The following is a 13932-nucleotide window of genomic DNA, read 5'->3' on the forward strand; positions in this document are numbered from 1 at the left end:
TTCTTTGACATACCTGAAGCACTATCATAATTGCTTTTTGGAAATGATCTAGGAAAAGGAATTTGCAATTTGAAAAAATATTCCATCCAGCATAATAGCAATACTATTGGTCTGAAATTTGAACAGACCTTACATGTCTTTCTTTGAATTTGTCACCTCTGTGTTACTTAACCTCTCTGAACTCGTTTTCTCACTTGTAAAATGGAAGATATTTTCATAGAGTTATGATCATTTAAAAAGAATTTTTTAAGGTAATCTCCATGCCTAATGTGAGGCTCACACTCACAACCCCAAGATCAAGAGTTGCATGCTCTACTGACTTAACCAGCTAGGTGCCCTAGTTGTTACGATAAATTAAAGAGTGAATGCATGTAGAGTACCTTTATAAAATGCATGGTGTTCAAAAGGAGTAACTATAATAACTAAAATTCCAAGCCAATATATATACAGGTAGTATTTTGAAAAACTGTGATTGGATTGGAGAAAAAAAGTAAAATACGAGCTATGTGAATAAATGTAAAAAAAATATTCAAAATTATTTTAAGACATGAAACCAAATTTCTCAGATTTTTGGCATGGCCTTTAAATTTACTAGTCATTTAATTTATGTAACTTATACACTATATGGAAAGAGCCATATATACCTGGGTTTGAATTCTCTACTGTGGTGCTATCTGGAGGTATTATTTTTATGATTAATAAAATGGGAATGATACCTATCTGGGATGGTTACTATGAAGAATACATTAAGTAAATGATGCAAATATATTAGATAAATGATGCAAAGTGACTAGCATTGTACCTGACAAGCAGTAGATGCTTAAAAATGATTTAGTACCCTTTCCCTGTCATTATTTTATTGTTTTGTGCATAAATCCGCCCAGGCATAGACAGCTGCCTTAGCATCATTATTTCTATTTTCTAAAATCCTATTAACCTTGTATACAAATGTGCATTTGGTAAAGGTTTTATGAGGCTTTAACAATGAAACTAAACACATGACTTCAGTCTCTGACAGTATTACCCATTTCAACTTTATGTGTGGCTTCTCTCACTTGTTAAGGTATTATTTTTGAAATAAGAATAAATTTAGTTTGAGTGTATGTTCTATAAAACTAGTTCTGATCCTAGGAAGTTTATTTTGTCCTTTGTTTATTTTAGATTTAACACAGATATGTTTTATAAATTAACCACATTTATATTTTTTTATTTGGGGGATGTTAGAGGTAGAAGCTTGAGTAAATTACCCTAATTCAACAGAAGGAACCCTAGATCATCTCAGCCAGATGAACAACTCTATAGCTCTTAAGAATTTGTAGGGGTGCCGGGGTGGCTCAGTCAGTTGAGCATCCGACTTCGGCTTAGGTCGTGATCTCACGGTTCATGAGTTCGAACTCTGCGGCTCTGTGCTGACAGCTCAGAGCCTGTAACCTGCTTGGGATTCTTTCTCCCTCTCTCTTGGCCCTCCCACATTCTCACTCTGTCTGTCTGTCTGTCTCTCTCTCTCTCTCTCAAAAATAAACAAACATTAAAAAATTTTTAAAAATTGTAATGAATGGGATTGAGCAGTTATCTTTAGAAGATGCACTGATACCAGTCACAGAGGTATATGTATGCACACACACATGCATACACATACAACATACTTTTCTTAAGTAGACCCATCTCAGGTTTACCAGATATTTTTTTAATAGTGTTAAATTAAAAATTTTTTAATTACAAAACTTTCCTTTAGGGATCTCAACCTAAGATATAAATGAAGTAAATTTTTAAATATACTTTTTTTGGGGAATTGCTGGCCAATGAATATTTTGCTGTTGATCTTAACTGCATATGAATTATTCACTGCTCAGAAAAATAGTCTAGTGGTTAGACACGGTCTCCGGAGTCACACTGCTAGATTCAGATTCCATTTCAACCACCTAATAACTGTGTTACTTTAGAAAAAGTACCTCATTTCTTTTCATCTTAGCTTTCTATCTGTAAAATGAAGATAATATTACCGATCTCATAGGGTCATTATGAAGATTAAGTTAGTTAACAAATATAAAGGGCTTAAAACCTACCTAGCATATGTTAAGGACCCTATAAATGATATTTACTATGATGATAATGCTAGCTAACAGTTGAACTCATCTGAAACATGTTTTCTAAAACAATTAGTAGAGGTCCTTTCTTCCCTGTTTTTAATAATATGTTCCTATTAAATAAAAATGCTATATTGAGGGGTGCCTGGGGGCTCAGTTGGCTAATCATCCTACTCTTGATTTTGGCTTAGTTCATGATCTCTCAGGATCGTGAGGTGAAGCCCCAAGTTGGGCTTAAGATTCTCTCTTCCCTCTCTCTGCCTCTCCCCCACTTACACTCTTAATCAATAAATCAATAAAAGCTAAGAAAATTTTTTAAGAAGTTAAATTGAAAAGGAAACTACCACTCGACAAGGACATGTTAAAAATTGGGGTGCCTGGGTGGTTCAGTCAGTTAAGCATCCAACTTCAGCTCAGGTCATGATCTCACAGTCTGTGGGTTCAAGCCCCACGTCAGGCTCTGTGCTGACAGCTCAGAGCCTGGAGCCTGCTTCAGATTTTGTGTCTCTGTCTTTCTCTGTGCACCCCCCCACCCACTTGTTCACTCTGTCTCTCTCAAGAATAAATAAACATTAAAAAAATTTTTTTTTAATTTCACATTTTCCTAAAGGATAGCAAAAATAAGCTATCCTGATTCTCCTTTGTGGCCCAGCAGTTGTTCACATGCGATATAATCCTACAACTGTGCCACATAAAGAATGTGTTTTGGCATAGAAACTGCATAATTTGGAGAGGGTTTTGTTGATAATCTTAAACAAAAACAGTCAAACTCACTTCAGTTCCAGTGGAAAGCCAGGGGGGGAATTGTTTTTGCCAAATGAGAAAAAAGATGCCAGCTTTTGAATTAGGAAGTATTTTCAAGTGTTTGTGTTGGGAAAATGGTAAAAAAGAACATTTGACTTTGGTGAACTTTTATCTACAAAACATTTAAAGCCTTGGAAAACTATTTCCACTAAACTTTTATGATAAATACTAGCTTGTATCTTATGTAGCTCGTTACTATTTTCAAACATTTTTATACAAATTATTTTATTGTATCTCTCCATAAGATGTTTATGCATCCAGTAGGGCAGGGATAATAATGCCCATTTTTACAAATGAGATGACTCAGGTTTGGGTTAAGTGTCTTGCAGGTCACAGGGTGGGAGTATAAGTGGCTGAACTAGGATTTAAACCCAGATATTGGTATTTTCTCATAAATATCCTGTAGAACTTTCCCCACTATTGTTTGATTTTCCTTAGGTATGAAACTTAATATTAGATTTTAAGAGATAATATTTGATTCATTTGTATATTTGGAACAGGCTTGTTGTCCCTGATTCAGATCTTTGTATATGTTCATGAATATCTGTAAATATTTGCTTTTCCTGCTCCCTAATCTGCTCCTACCTGTTGGCCAATTCACTTCCTTATTAATACACTTCCGTTCCTTTGAACAGCAAGGAAAATTAAATTAGCCAGCTTGTAACTTAATAGTAGCTCTACTAAAAAGTTCTGTGGGCTTTAAAGAACTCAGCGATCTAGATACCACAAATAATTAGAAAGGGTCATAATTTGGAAATAACTTTTCCTTAGGTCCAGGATTCAAAACAGGAATATCTGAGACAGACCTAATATCCATCTCATTAGTGGAATATGCATGACAACATAGCATTCAGATCGAAAGCTAGTGAAGTGGTCATGTTCCAGTTCAGTGGTTCCCAACCCTGACTGATCAGAGTCTCTCAGGAAGCATGTTAAAAATAGTTTCCTCATCTCAACCTTAGGAGATCCTGATAGAGTAAATTTAACTGTGTTTTTAAGAGTCTTTTAGGTGATTGTTATGCTTGCCCGAGTTGGAGAACCATGGGTCTAGCACCGATATTCACAGCATCCTCTGTAGTAAGGATTTAAATTGCTGATACAAGTTTCTCTATTTCATTTTAAGATTTTATTTTTAAGTAATCTGTACACCCAATGTGGAGTTCAAACTTATAACCCTGAGATCAAGAGTCTCATGCTCTACCAACTGAGCCAGCCAGACACTCCTCTCCTCCTTTTAAAATGTTTTCATTTTGCTAACCTCTTCATCATCTGGATGTTTTGTTTTGCTTTTACTTTAGGCACAAAATGCATTGAGCTCCAAGAAGGATAAAGGCTGGCTCTTGATTTCCATGTGAATTATATACCTTTTGGGTTATCCGTGGCTAATTTTTCAATACCAGGTTTTTTTCCTCCCTTCATCTAAAGCGTTACCAAGGTCATTGATTTTTCTATGTATTCATTAGCAAACATTGGGTACCTACTGTGAACTAGTTATTGTGAGTGGCACTGGGCAAATATAAATAAGATATATCCTGACCTCTCACAAGCACATTATAATACAGTATGTTCTAAGATGTTAAGTGTATTGTGGAAATATACAGTATAAGTAAATGGATGAAGGAGATGTTTGGGTGGGTACTTTAGCAGTGTGAAAGAGGAAACGATCAGTTCCTTAATGAGTAAAGGAAGACATGAAGGCACACCCTTTTATCTCGGTCTTACTGGATGATTTATCAGAAGGCAAGAGGCAGGGCATCAGAACCTGCAGGGACATGAACGAAGCGCAGCATAACCGCAGAAGGTTAGCACGGGTGGAGTATAAGGGTGCATGGTAAAATTGGGGCCCAAGAGGAGGATGAGGTGTTATGTCAAAATCACATCAAGGCCCTTCTGCATGTGCTTTCCTCTAGAATTTGAACTGTGTCCTCATACCAAAACAAATCTTTAGGGGCTCAAGTAATGCCATTTCAGTCACATAGTATTATTAAGCAGATGTAGCTGACACCCCAAAGGTCATCACCAGACCAGGGTAACCAGAGTAAGAGTTTTGTAGTCTGTTCTTCTGGCTCTTTTTCATCTTTCAGCATATTTATTACACTTGCACAGTAAACACTACAGATGACATAAAAAATGACTCTTAAGTGTTCTCACTGAATTTTCAGTCCAGTTTACCAGATGACATAAATACTTGAAAAGATCACAGTAAGATCTTACAAAGGAATGTATAATTGCTGAAGGGTCCGTGAATAATGAGAGCTCAAGAGACAGAGGAGCCAACACCACTTATCTGAAAAGGCTTCATGAACAGAGGAGGGACATGAGTTCAGGCTGAAGGATGGGTTGGATTGGAATAGGTAAGGAAAGGAGAGAAGTCTTTAAGTGGGGAAGTATCGAGCAGCAGCATAAAGGTGTGAAATGAGGGTTAACCAGTGTGTTTGGGGGCAGCAAGCTGGTCACTCGCCTAGAGCTAGAGGTTTTTGCCGGGAGAATATCAGGAAACACTGGTAATAAATAAACCTGGCTTCTAAGTGCAACGAAGCCTTCAGAAAACCTAGGAAGAAAGGCTGTTGCTGAATTTACTTTTGATCCATATTAAAGATCTCACATAAAACTCTAACTTCAGCTGAACTTTAAAAAGTAAATATTTTGTAATAGAAGAGTATTTTCTGGCATCAAGATACTTTCAAACACTAAAGTCATTGCCAGAGATTTTCCAGTTTAAACTCATGCTGTTTAAATGCCTTTTATGTTTAGATAGCCTTTTATGTGTGACTTAGGCTTGCTCGCTTTTTTTTTTCCCAAGGGAAAAATAGAAAAGTCTAACCATTGACCCTATGTGCTCAAAGAGCATAATTGTCACATCTCCATCTGCTAAATGCTTGCGTTTCATTCATTGCGTGTAGCCAGTGAACTTTAGGGATAATTCCTTCTTGCCTCGGACAAGAATGGAACTATCCAGATAAGGGCCACCATTGCTCCGACATCAAAGATTAATAATATAAAAACATTTCCTGATAAACTTAGAGTCATTGCTATTTTATATCAATTTTCTAAGTAGATATTTCAGCTTTAACTGGACTTCTCAAACATTATTTTCTGATTTTAAAAAGCAATATCACATAAAAATTGGAAAATTACAGAAGTATTTGCTCATATAAAAGTAAAAACCTGAGATAACTTGGTAATATTTTTGCATGTTTCATTGTGATATTCTATGCATTTCTACAAAGTTGTTAGTTTTTTACAAATAATGTATCTTACTATTTCAATGTTAACACATACACATTTGGTTTCTCTAAAATGGTGCCAAAATGTATTTTTAACGGTTTTCTAACGTTGCATTGATGTATGGTGAAGTAATTTAACCATTCCTTTATGGTTCGACAATGAGGTTGTTTCCCAATTGTATGTGTCCATTATATATTTAAACTGAGGAGAAACGTGTTTGCACTGGAGGTAGGTTATATGATCTACTTACACAATATGCAAGCAGAAAATAGATGACAGAAGGGTTGCTCTTCCTTCCTTGTTTGTTTGTACCAGAACACTCTATTATTTACATACATTTTAGCCTCTGTGCCATTTTCAGAAGCTTTATTTGTCTCACTTACTTTTTGGTTTGGGTAAGGCTTAAATAGAAAATCCATCTGTGAAGCATATTGTATATTCACATTGAAGGCTAAAAATCCATTTTTAATTAAAACTTTATTCAGCACTCATGGTTCACTTTGTCCTGTTTTTATTATGAAACACTTCAGACTTCTTCCTAAAACACATATGTCTTGTACATTTCAAGATGTTCCTTGTTGCTCACGCAGAACTAGTTTCTTTATGCTGTCAGCTCACTGCCATATGTTCCGGACTGTTCATTTTGCTTCCTTTCTGGCATTTGTGTAGGCAACATCTTGTATGTAATGCAAGTTAGTTTTATTCCCTTCGCTTTTATAAAACTTGTCAGAAGGTAAAATAGCAAACTGGAAATACTGAATGAATCTCTGGCTTGGTAGGTTGTACATGATTATAAAGGATGTAGCCTTTCTTAAGTTCCTAGTGTTTATAAGATACGTGTCCAGTGAGACCTGAAGTCTTGCCAGATGTGAATAATTACAATTAAGATTCAATTGGTGCTACTTGGCAAAGGCACACATTATATAGATTGCAGTTCTGTAGGACTGATTGTTAAACCAAATGTGAAGATTGGGTGGATTGGGGGGAGGAAGCATACAAATACAAAATACAAAAGATTATCCCTTTTATTTTCAGCAACACACCATCATGCTTTCATCTAAAAGTCTTTCGGCAGGATTGTCCACACCATGTAAATGATTTCTGAGATAAGTAGTGTCGTACTTTAAGTTAGGTATATCAGAGATGAACTGATTTAAAAAGTAGTGATGTTTAAGCTGAATCTGAGTTAGAAAAGGCAGTGATATCTGATGGTATTAGAAAGTTTGCTTTTAAAGAAAATTATGTCAGGATAGGCTGTACATTCTCCATAATATGAAGTCCCCAAGTAGTAAAACCTACACTACTCAAGCCCTAATGAGTTCTGAATATTTGAATTTTTCAAATAGTTCTGTTATACTTCCATTAAAATGTTTGTTCTTTTAATTATTGACTGGAACACCTAAATTTATCACATATCTCCTAACTTCTTTGAAATAGAGGACACTGAATATATTTGAATGCATTCTTGATGATTCTGGCCCCCCAAGCTGAACACTAGTTATCGTATCCACCAGTACAAAGGTAGGGCTGTTGAGGTGGAGGAGAGCCTTTGAGCCCACAGTGACTGCCTCCACACAAATATGGCTCTTTGTTTTGTTTTAGTTTTAGTTTTTGTGTTACTGAGGTGCTTCTCCCTCTCTTGCTGGCAACTGGCACATCTCATTATTTTCAGATTTTTTTTTTCCGCTTCAAATTTTCCATTTGTGTTGCAGAGTAGGCTTGGGGACCAGGTTACCAATTTGAAATGATTGTATAAGACAAGAATGAAAATGTCCCGTCAGCGACCTTTTAAGTATTGATGTTATGTCACTGGCTTTGACTATTAAGAGTTTTTGTTCACATCTAGTTCCACCTAGATGGATGAACTTGATGTGTCCAAAGAGTTTAACTGTCAGTGTAAATGTTAGTCTGTCTCTCCAAATTCAGGTAAACATTGAAGGGTACAATTACTTTGGCCTAATGTCCTAGTGTCACATAAATTTTCACATGGAGAGAAGTGTGCGTGCATTTAGACTGCATGAGTATATGATAATTTAGTATATCATACACCTCCACCCAGGACTGGTTAGAATACATATCTTTAACCATAATAATGCACAACCCGTAATGCAAGACCTATCATTATCCCAGGACACACATGGTATGTTTTGTTTAAGCTCATGGTGGTTTCTGTCTAAAATGGAAATCTTTCTTCAATCACAGCACATGAAAGAGCTAAAATATAGGGTTTTGAATATTCTGTGCAGCCATTTTGAAATGGACTAAATTTTTATTAGTAACTTTTAAACTTAACGTTCCTTTTTTTTCTTTTTTTCTTTTTTTTTTAGAGAGAGAGAGAGAGAGCACGTGTATGAGCAGGGAAGAGGGGCAGAGGGAGAGACAGAGAGAATCTCAGGCAGAATTAACACTCAGCACAGAGCTTGACACAAGGCTTGATCCCATGACCCTGGGATCATGACCTGAGCCAAAATCAAGAGTCAGACGCTCAACCCACTGAGCCACCCAGGTGCCCCTGAACTTAACATTATGAATAATGTCTTATGGATTTATATATTTGGTAAGTGTTTTGCTGTCCCTGAACTAATACGTATAGAAATATGCATCCCGCGCACAATGTCAGTAGGGCACAGGCTTTCCTTTGATTTTTATTGAGCACTTGTGTACTGGGCCCTGTTCTAGGTGCCAAGGAAAGGGGATGTAGAGAGGAATGAAACTCCATCCCTGCTTTTGAGGAACCTTGAGTCCTAAAGAGAAAGAGACAACCTCGTGGGTTACACTTCAACATGGAAAATATGATAAGGATAAACAAATCCAGTCCTGAACTCTAGAGGCTGAAGGAAGTGGAGGAAAAAAAGAAAAGAAAAGGAGATGGGGGCTGGTGGGCAGGTAAAGAGGCAGGAGGAAATGCTTCTTTCCTGTCTCAAGGAGCAAGAGACGTGCCCCCAACTCAATGTTAGGAATACTAGAGGTGCATTTATTAAACATCTTGAATGCTATAGCTATTCTATCTTGGAAAAACAAAGTATCTAGGTCCAGAGTACTGTGGAGACAAAAGGAGAATCTGGTTAACTCTGCTAAGGAAGGAAGGGTCCAGGGAAAAGTTTAGACATTTGAGCTTGGCCTTAAAGAATGCATGGGATTTGAGTGGGCAGAGATGTGCAGAAAGGTAGCGCAGGCAAAGAGAGCTGCTAGGACAAGGAGGAAGTCATGGTAATGGAGACTACACTACCTATCCTGCCACAGTGAACTCCTGCGTCTTATCGCAGAGGAAGAAGTACAGGGTAGTGTAGTAGAGCCCTGGCTTAGTCAAGTCAGCTTGGTTGAGTCCTGTCAGTTTCATGAACCAATGGTGTGAGTTGGTGGCCAGACGCTGAATCATTCACTGCCTCCGTTTTCTCTGAAAAAAAGAAAGTAACGCCTATCCCCAGGGCTGCCATGTTGCACAACTGTAGGAGGCATCATTCACATTGCACACCGAGGTCTTTACCTGTCTCAGGTGGGTTGGGAGGATTCAACAAGATAATACGTCTACACACTTAGCACAGTGGCTGGCACACGGTGCTCAGTAAACATTAGCTATTGTTAATCAGGCAGCTACAATTTTAAGGGATGAATCTATTAGAAGTCCTTTCTATTCATAAGGTTTTATGCACCTCTATCCTTGTTAAGTAATCTATATGGTCTGAGATTTCTTTGAGTACAATGCAAGATGCACTTTGCTTAATTTACTGGGCTTCAATACTTACTGTGAAGGAAGTATATACAAAGAAACAAACCGAATCAAAACAAAAAATTAAATCCCTTTAAAAGGCTTTGAATGATCAATCTTTTGTCCCTAGTCTTGGTTCCTTTGATTCGTACCAATGTATAGAAGTCTCATATTTATTTTTATTACTAAAACCTGTCCTTTGTGACCATCCAGTGTTTCCTTTGGGAAATTTTTCTAGTGTAATTTTTTTGACCCTGTAGTTTAAAGATGTTTATTTCATCTTTTCCCTTTATATCCAGAAGCAAGGCTGTTTAGAATGGATTGGTAGGTTAGAACATCTGCCTCAGAAAGTGGGACAGCCATGAATTTGCCTGAAGACTCAGAAATGTGGCCAGGGGACAATTATTACCAGACTTCAAATGTCAGCAAACACTTCAGGGTTGCAGGAGAAAGAGAATAAAACACAGAAGGTTTAATGGCTTTTGCTATGGGGGTGTTTGGGGCAAGCTAGGATGGAATAATTTGCTGAACACATGATAGTCTTTCTGTTACTTGTTCAACTGGGTTAACTGAAGCCTGTTAACACTCTACCTTGTGAAACAGAAAGCAGCCATTAGCTACTCAACAGTGCACGTAGTGAAGGCAGAGGTTAGGGTCTGTCTTTAGAGATGGAGTCAGCAGAGTTGGTGATTTATAGCAAGGACCATGACTAGGTAAAGTCAAAGGAGCTTGGTTAGTCATGCAGACCCCTGTCACTGGTTGAAATCAGACTCTGAACCTGGCATTTGGAGGGCAGGATGTTTATAAGGGAGTGCCCTGGATCCACACTAGTGGAAGGAAGGACACAGGGTTGGGTGTAGGGAGAAGTTGAGATGTGATATGGGCCTGATAGCAGCCTTGGCCAAGCCCGAGGGGCTCTCGAGCTAAAATGACCCACCAGAGTCGTCTCACATTAGGCTGAAATGACTATGCTTTTATACAGATTAGTCACTGGATGTGGGCTGCCCCTGAAGGGTAGGACCTCTGACAAATCACTTGTAGGGCTGACAGTTGAAGGCTGCCCCCCCCTACAGAACTGCCAGCAGTTGGGGCGCGTCCTTCCTGTCTTCGCCTCTCCCACCCACCTCCAAATTATATATATTTGTGATCCAAACCAGTTCCAGAAGCCTCACTGGACAGAGAGGGGCTCCACCCTGTCCCTTTCCCAGTTTCCCCCACAAAATAAAGTCTCAAGTAATTCACTATCCAAAAATTACTTAGCCACTGGGCATCAAGCACCCTCCCCCACCCCATAACACAAAAATAGAGATCTAATACTAGTTCTGTGAGGTAGGTTGTATTTTTCTCAAGCAAGACGTATAAGGATGTTTTACAGCCCTGATCTCTTCACCAAGCTCCAGACCCACAGATACAAATAACTCTTGGGCAATTCCAATGTGATATCTCACAGGACATCAATATCAACATGCTCAAATCTGAACTCATAATTTTACTGTATTTGCTTCAGCATATATCCATCCATCCACCGATCTTTATTTGTTATTGTGTAAATATATATAACTATTATTTTGACCATTTGTAACCATACAGTTCAGTGCCATTAAATCATTCACAATGCTGTGTACCCATCACCACTATTTATACCCAAAACTTTTTCATCATTCCCAACATAAGCTCCATATCCATTAAACAATACTCTTTCCTTCCCTCCTCTCCTTACCTCCTGGGAACTAATACTCTACTTTGTGTCTCTGCAAATTTGTCTATTCTAGGCACCTCATATAAGCCGAATCCTACCACACTTATCCTGTGTGTCTGGCTTATTCCATGAAGCATAATGTTTTCAAGGTCCATCCGTGTTGCAGCACATATCAAAATTTCATACCTTTTTATGTTAAATGGCATTCCACTGTGTGCCTATACATGTTTATCCATTCATCAGCTGGGGACTCTTACTTCTTTTCAGTGACACTGCAACAGCCCCACAAACTGCCACCCCTTAGCAGCCTCTGACCCTCTCATTTATTCTCTTTCTGTTGCCATAACAACCTTTCTAGATAAACAATAAGATGCTCCTTGGATATATCCATTGCCCTTCCTCACCCTCCCTGGCCCTATCCCGTTTTTGGTTACATCATGGCGCTCAATCTATAGTGCCATTCCATGGCCTTAGAATTTCCTCTACCCGTTCCTCCAAGCTGTTGTGCTTTACACATCTTCACATCCGATGCTTCAGCCACATCACGCACCTCACATCCCCGAGCGCGCCGTGCCCTGTTACCTACTTGTCTTGCTTTGTGCCGTTTCTGCTCCTTGGAATATAATACATTCCATTTTTCTGCACATAAATCTCTACTCCCCCTTCAAAATCCAAAATAAATTGTCATGTCTGTGAATGTACCTCCCCAACTCTACCAGGGAATCTGTTGCTTCTTTATTTTCCCGAAGTATTTTGCTCCCACTTCTACTTTCAGTCTTCAATGCAACATACTGCAATAGTGCACTTGCCTGCCTTTTTTATAAGATTGATCTCTGCTTGAACTGTCAATTCTTTGCACTTCTCTCCCATGTACCTGGAAGCTCACACCACCCACAAAGAACACTGCATATGTAAGCAGCTTGGGGGGGTGACCCCTGAAGGCAGATCCCCATCTCTGGGCTCAGGGACTAACTCTGCTAATGAGTGATGGGGCTTGGACACATCACTTCTCCTCTGAGTTTGTCTCTTCATTTGTAAATAATTCCACATTCTAGAGTGGTCCCGAGAACCAAATTAGATGACTGATATGGAATCGTCTTTACAAAATAATTGTGAGTGGTCGAAATTGGCCAGATTCGTTAGTCTTCATGCACTTCTCTTCCCAGATTAATTTGTCTTCTACAGGGAGTTCCCAGTTTTGTGAATTATTCTTTTAAGAATAAATCACAAGTAGCGGGGATGTAATTTTGGAGTAAATTATTCACTTGGAGCAAATGATTCATTCCACATTGTTGGGTCAGTTTCTGTAAATGGTTGGAAATGCAGGGATGCGAAGTTTAGGCAGTAAGAGAAAGAACTGTGGTCCAATGATGGCTGCCAGCTCAGAGGTAGGCGGCTCCCTGTCACTGGAGGCAAACAAGCAGAGTCTGATGAGACTTACCTGTCAGGGAGGCAGGTCAGAGAAAGTATGACCAGGACCGAGGTCATAGGAGGTTGCTGACCCCTGAGACTCCTTCCCTTTCTGAAGGGACACCATTCTAAAATTTACATAAAACCACTCTGAGAGATGGATAAGGCTTTTGTATTCTATTCAGGGGATAAGGTAAAATGGTGGGGGTTTTCTTTCCTCTTGAAGTGAAAGTTGTAGATTTTATGTAAGACCACAGCAAAAAAATCTGACATTTCTACTTTGTGAGTGCAAGCTAAAGCTGAGATTTGATTTTGAAATATGAAAGTAAACTGTTACTAGCTCAATTTAAGTCTGTAGGATTTATATTTATATATAACCTTTAAAGTTCTCCCAACTTCTCACCCTGGAGAAAAGAAGAAATTACAGCAATTTTACTTAGGGCTGGAAGTCGAGAGAGACACTAGTTCTAGGTTAATGGAAAACTGACACTGTTTTGCCTGGGCTGCCAGCAGCTTCCAGCGGCTTCTAACTGATGTGAACTCTCACGCCCAGAGACACAGTTACGAGTCTCACATATTAAATTGAGTGCTTTTGTGGTCCAAGCTCAATTACGATTCAGTTTTAAAAACGTTCCTTCGCGGTATTTTTAAGAGCACTATTTGTTTTTACACACCACCCCTTCACAGTCCAAAGCAACTTCTAAATGTCGTTATTGCTTGTGGCAAACCCATTTCAATTCTCTAGAAACGACTTTTCAGTGTGTTTCTCCTTGTGCTGTGTCCGCTCCAGTGTGCAGGCATGTGGCTTGCTCTCCCTGTACACCCACCACCAGCACTGCGCGCTGCCTGCCCCACAGAGACAGAGCTGCGATAGGCACACAGTGTTAGAAGGCTCCTAGATTTCATCTCAACTACTATGAATTTTTGCAACCCCCCTCCTCCCGTTTATTAATGTTGAAGAAACTGACGAGTGGTAGGGGCGGGGAGGGTGGTTC

This window comes from Lynx rufus, unplaced genomic scaffold (assembly GCF_022079265.1).
Source record: "Lynx rufus isolate CCGP_SWC_20201006 ecotype Redwood Valley unplaced genomic scaffold, mLynRuf1.p SCAF_2, whole genome shotgun sequence".
Taxonomy (NCBI): Eukaryota; Metazoa; Chordata; class Mammalia; order Carnivora; family Felidae; genus Lynx; species Lynx rufus.